Raw genomic sequence first — 6,941 nt, forward strand, 5'->3', positions numbered from 1 at the left:
ACAAAGGACTGCAATTGGAAATAAATTACATCATGTAAAGTTGATAATAATTGATGAAATGTCTATGATTTCGTCGCAACAGCTTTTGAACATCCATACAAGATTGTGTGAAATTTTTGGTGTAAATGACAACACACCATTTGCAGGGAAAAGTATCATTGTTTGTGGAGACCTCTTTCAATTACCTCCAATTTTTTAAAGTTCAGTATTTTCAACTGAGGGGCCTATTATTGGTGCATGCAAATTATGGCACCTATTCAAACTAGCTGAATTAGATGAGATTATGCGTCAAAAGGATGACTCTGACTTCATTGATCTCTTGAACAATGTAAGAGTAGGTGAATTGAATAGTAATGATGAAAGTATGATTAAATCTAGACTGATAACACGAGAACACCCTGATTATCCAATAATAGAATCATAATAATAGAATCTTATTCATCACACATCTGATGATCGTCTATAAGGCGTGAAACAAGCTGTAATGTTGTTTTGATTTTTTGAAGAAATGTGCATTTCAAATTAATTCAGCTCTACCTTGGTATAGAGCACTTTGTCATTCACAGATTATTGATGTTATCAATAATAGAATCATTGCATTTGTTTGCAGAAAATGCTTCAGTTAATCTTCACAATACTCAAAGATTAGATACTCTGCCCTCGGAAACAATAAATGTCGAAGCTATGGACATTTATCCATTTTACTGAATCTCAAATGACCAAGGTTAAGAACCTGCAACTTAACGATACAGGTGGCTTATCAGTTCTATTTGATTTGAAAATAGGGGCAAGAGTAATGCTAAATAGTAATATTAATTGAGAGGATAGGTTGATCAATGATCAACTTGGAACCGTCACTGACGTAAAATTCAGAAACAATAAAGCAGAGCTAATTTATGTTAAACTAGACGATAAGACGGCTGGAATAAAAGCTCAAAGTAAAGACCAATATGCTAAGGCCACTGAAACTGTTCCCATTGAAAAGAGTGAGGTAAATTTTCCCTTTGACAAAAAAACCCATACACTTCACCTATCATTTCTCGGACACAATTTCCTCTTAAGCTAGCTTATGCTTGTACAGTGCACAAAGTTCAAGGATTGACTTTGGATTCAGTAGTCGTTAGTTTTGACCTTGCAAGGCAAAGAAAGTTCAATGCTGGTCAAATGTATGTTGCAATGAGCAGAGTGAAAAATTTAAATGGTTTGTACTTTACTGGTCAATATCGACGTAGTGCTTTTGTCTGTAGTGATAAAGTTAGTGAAGAATACACACGATTGCGTCAGAAAAAGGTTGAAAGAGTTGCAGATATTATGAGGTGCAGTTCTAATTTAAATTTTTGCCTATTAAATGTAAGATCTTTAAAACGACATGCAGTTGATATTCAAAAGGACAGATTTTTGTATGAAAATGATTTGTGATATGTCTGACAGAGACACAGATGAGTTATGAGCATTCTGAGGCAGACAAACAAAGTATTCATGAAAAGCTTCCTTATTACATTCTTAGTCGTAATATTGACCAGCATAATTTCAACAGTGTTACTGTCTGTCATTCTCCTTATTTTATTGACATTGATGAGTATGATCATTCATCATGCTTTTCTCTTGTAAAATTTAGAAAAGCTGAATTTACTGAAAAGGAATTTTGTGTTTTGGTTCTCTATAAAAGTTCAAGAATTCAACGTGATGTGTTCTGTTACAAGGGGAGGGGGTTGGAAACTGGGGTGGTGGATGACCTCAACTTTCTGATGATTAGTTTTGAGTGGTCAAAATTGCAGGACGTAAAAAAAATTATCTCAAATAAAAAGGGTATAGTATCCCTTTTCTCCTATAGCAAATTCTACCTAACTTAAAAATTAATCAGCAGGAAATTAGCCAACGATTCAGAAACATTTGCTCATGTTGTCATAGGTGCTTCTTTATGAACAGTTTGAATTGATCAAAGGAAATTTTTTGTGATAGACTGAGTAAACTAGGAATACTCTTTAAAGCAATGATGTTATCGAAAATCTGTTAATATGATATCAGTACAGGTTTGATTCTGGATAAAATGAACTTTGTAATTAAGGATTGAAGCTTAACTCTGTTGGAAATATGCAATTAAGGTCATCCCACCACCCCGTCCATTCTTATGTAAGTTTTCTGACGTTTAAAGACTATTCTTAAAAGACATTTATTCCTTGGGGAGGCTTTTTTTCTGCATTAACCAAAAGGAGGGCTCTGTTGAATTTGACATTTGCAGATGAAGTTGGGGAGGGTGTGAGAAATGGGTCAAAAATGTGTGAGTGTCTTTTATGGATGGTCTATGGTAGAAAAAAATCTATAGACAAAGGACAATTAGACAAGATGCCTTTCATTAATTCATTTTTGATTACTATCTCGTCAGGAAACTTACTTACCTAGGGATATGGCATTTAATGTATTGTATTATTTATTCCTATTTTTTATATTTATCATTTTTCTTCTGTTTTTCATAACTATTAGATTTTTTAAAATTATTATATTCAAAACAAAGTAATATTTCTACCATATTTCCAAGTATTCGTAATTCCAAAAGTTCGATAGTACATAGTTTATAGAAAATAGTTAGCAATTTACAAATTTACAAGTATTGTGCAAATTTGGCTTTTTTCACATCCGGTGGATTTCCGGCTTCCAAAAATTTAAAATTAGTTTTTAGTGTTTCGTTTACATAAATGTCACATTTCGAGTAATCAAACCATACAAATTTTACATACCAAAACGTTTTTTTTTTCCAACAGGAACAAATCACCAGACATTTCGAAGATTGAGGATACGTACGTCGTAATATAAAAATAGGAATAAATAATACAATAAATAAAATAATACATTAAATGCCATATCCATATGTAAGTAAGTTTCCTGACGAGATAGTAATCAAAAATGAATTAATGAAAGGCATCTTTAAACTACTCTCGAGTACCTAATAGCCGTCCCCCCCCCCGATAATTAATTTTTCGAAAATTTTCCACCCAGGACATTCTTATTCCAACCCCCCCGCTTATTAATTTTTGGGAAAATGTTTTTGAAAGTTCCCTCTTTTGTCCTAATTCTGATGTATTAGCCTCCTTTTCAAAAATTTTCGACCCAGGACATTTTTATTCCAACCCCCCCCCCCCGCTTATTAAGTTTTGAGATTTTTTCCAACCCCCGCGTTTATTCCAACCCCCCCGGCTATTAGGTACCCGAGAGTAATTGTCGTTTGTCTATAGATTTTTTTCTACCATAGACCATCAATAAAAGACACTCACACATATTTGACCCGTTTCTCACACCCTCCCCAACTTCATCTGCAAATGTCAAATTCAAGAGAGCCCTCCTTTTGGTTAATGCAGAAAAAAAGAGGCTTCCTCCCCAAGGAATAAATGTCTATAAATTTGGACGGTCGGATCTTAACGAACTTTGAAAACTCGACCGTGACTTCGATCCCTCTCGGCGTGAGCTATGATTTGGATGGTCAGATCTTGAGTTAGGAACTGGTGACTGTGACTTCGATCTCTCTGGGTACGAGCTAAGCCTTGGACGGTTGGATCTTGAATAAGGAGATGGTGACCGTGTTTTAGATAGATCTCTCTCGGCGTGGGCTATCCCTTGGATGGTCGGATCTTGAGCTAGGAGATAGCGACCGGTTTTTGGACTAACCCTGGTAGGGTGGAGGTCCTATAAATTAACCTGTGTTCGTTTGTCCGTTTGTTACCAACTTTTCTCAGGATTGAATCATAGAAATATTTTGACTTTTGGTCCAAAGGTGCCAAATGGTAGTGGGCCAAAAAACGGCTAAAAAAACTTTGTGAACAATTGGATCATTTTTTTAAAAACAATTTGTTAACATTTTCAGATTAGAAATTTTCATTTCAATGTTTTTAAACTGATGAAGGTGGTCGGGTGACACCGAAACGTCTTTAATAAATTTTTGATTTTATGAAAATAAAATGAAGTTTTTCATTGATTTTTTGCATGGAAGTAGGGTACCATCATAGGTTAAAGATGGCTGTAGCAGATTTTTGCAAAATAAAATTGTCGTCTCCAAAAACACATGTTTATCTATAAGAACCACTATTAATAAGCATACATCAATGTTCTGAGCCATACCATTATTTTTATTAGTTTTTTTAAGATGAAAGTGTCACGGTGGAGGGCAAAGGTTTAAGTTTTCTAGAAGCCTTATTTATTAAGCTGTGTATTTTTCTGATAGTGGATTGTTTTTATAAAGAAAACCGTTTAATAGCTTTTTTATTTCTTTTTCAAAAGTCTTTTTCAATGGTGTTGATAGTTTCTCCCAATAGATATGCTTTCATTCATTTTTCCTTATTTTGACCAGTTATGTCTTATGTGTTTCATTGATTAGTTTGATAACCAGGTAGGTCCATAAAAGTATAACTTGTTATATCTCTCTCAGCGTGGGCTATGCCTTGGGCGGTCGGATCTTGAGCGATTTCCAGGGTATTTCTAGTGTTAAAATAAAATTACAATGAAATAACATGAAGGTAAAACGACTGGAGGGCCAGCTCATTGTTTTCATGCGCGTTGGTCGCATTCTTTTGAATCAATAGGACGATGACGTCACGAAATTGTCTAAAAAATCCCGGGTCTCAATAGCCCAATCCACATAACACATGAAAATCTCAAACGTGATACAACATTATTCAACTACCAGAGTTTTTTAAGCCATCTTTCATCTTATAAACTCAAACTTAGCTAAAAAAGCAACCACCAAGACATTTTCTTTGAAATCAACCTTAACATGGAAAAGTTCTATCAATATTGAACAAATCAGATCTTTCTCTGGATGGTTTTGATGTTTTATACACATTTGTTGTCACAAAGTTCTTCAGTCTGATATTGAAATGGAGGAATGAGAATTTGATTCACAAGCCAGAAGTTGACTTTAAAGACGGTTTGTGTAATTTACGATGCGCGATCCAACGATTCACGATGCACGATGCACGATCCATGCATATATTATGTTAATTATTCTGATTAGTAATCACATATTTTAAATCCTTCTTTTGTATTCTTGGAAAATCAATGTAAAGTATGCGTGTATATATTTTAACCTCGACAATCAAATCAAATCAAAACATAAACTTTTTTGCCCTCTTTATTAAAAAAAAAACGTTTCTCCAATTAATCCAACCAAATGCATTGGATTGAGACAAGGTTATAAACAAAGATTTACAATGTTGTGGTAAAGTAGGGGGTGCTATATCACCTATTCGACAACTCAATTGTTCGACAACTCGCTTGTTCGACAAATTTGCTAAAATGTCGGATACGTGAGTCGTCGAACAATTGAGCGCCCAGATGATAGACAGACCAGTTGTTCGACATCAAGTTGTTCGACAATCACAGTATTGTCAGACAAGTGGATGTCGCACAGTTGACCATTAACATGTTCGACTTCCATTTGTTCGACACCCACTTGTTCGACAATAGCGAAGTTAAGTACCGTTGTAAGACAGAACATTCCAATATTCGGCCAAACATTCAAATGCAAAAATTCCGAAAATGCTGCCTTACAGCCAAGATAAGCCAAGCTGGCTAATCAACTTAAATTCTGTCCCCGTGAAAAAAGCACCAAAAAATATTATTCTAATTTTTTATTACACAGTGGCAGCCTGGTGCGTCAATCAACTTTGCATTTTCCGGGCCATTTTAACGTTTGAAAGTTTGGCAAAAAATCGGAAAGTTTTGTCTAACGATGGTATCGGGAGATAACTCACGACGACGGACGAATTTTTGAAGCCTTGATTCGCGCTACGGCACTTTTCTACAGGCTAACCCGAAAGCCAGGCAGATCATTGAGTTTAAAGCCCAAAGGGCTAGAGTAGAATCGTAAAAATAACGAAATCTAATAGAAAGTCGTTTTGAGTAGTAATGCGCTATTATCTTATTTCAAAATGCCGTGAATTTTGAAAAGTTTTGTCTTGAGGGGTTTTATTTACAACGACCTATACTCAGTTGACCTTTCCCACAATACAAATTCAGCGAGTGACGAAGTTTTTCCCGACGAATTTTTAAATTCACTTGGCTCGAAAGATTTTTAACTGTCACAGCTGTGCCTTCGATACTTCAATATATAATCGTTTAGTTACCGTTACGGATGCCTCATTTTCACAAATATTTTGTCAAATTAGAGGCTTTTGTCTAAGCGAAATATTTAGGTAAGATCTGATCCTTTTTCATGCGTAAGCAACGCACCTAACCGGCGTTTGCGACGACGAGAACCGCACGATACTGAATACAATATGGGATATATTTTTCGAGTTCTGATTCTCTAAATCACAGAGGCAAAATTCCGTTATTTTCGGGTGTTTCCGATAGAGAAAAATGGCGTAACATGACGTAACTTGCATATCAAGAAAATGTTAGTGACAACTAATGGTTGTCGAACAAGTGGGCGCTTAGATGTTCGACACCTCACCTCTTCGACAAATGAACAATGTGTCGGACTTGTAAACGTCGAACATGTTGTCTGTCGAATATGTGAGCGCTCACCAGTTCGACAGAATAGTTGTTAGACAATTGTCGACCAAATGTACTGACGAACAACTACATCGTCGAACTATTGATATTTTCCCAAGTAGGGAAGACGTTTTTTAATGAAGAGCGCATGTATAAACTCACCTTTTTTGAGAAAGATCAAATGAATTAACTTGATCATCAAACAAAGAAAAATATCAAATAAATAAAAGCACCAGTTGCAATTCAGTTGGTGAAAGGCCTATATAAGAACATGCCAAAAGTAATGTAGCCAATGATTCCTTATTTACCTTATTCACTGTTCTTAAAAAAAAAAAACAGTAAAAAAATGAGTTTGTGTTTTAATAAATTTTTCGCGCCAAAACTTTTCTATGACGTCAAGGCTTTTTCTTTCATTTAAAAAACGAGTGAGGCATGCGGTGAATATTTTCTTTCTC

Source organism: Clytia hemisphaerica, unplaced genomic scaffold (assembly GCF_902728285.1).
Source record: "Clytia hemisphaerica strain Z4C2 unplaced genomic scaffold, Clytia hemisphaerica genome assembly, whole genome shotgun sequence".
Classification (NCBI taxonomy): domain Eukaryota; kingdom Metazoa; phylum Cnidaria; class Hydrozoa; order Leptothecata; family Clytiidae; genus Clytia; species Clytia hemisphaerica.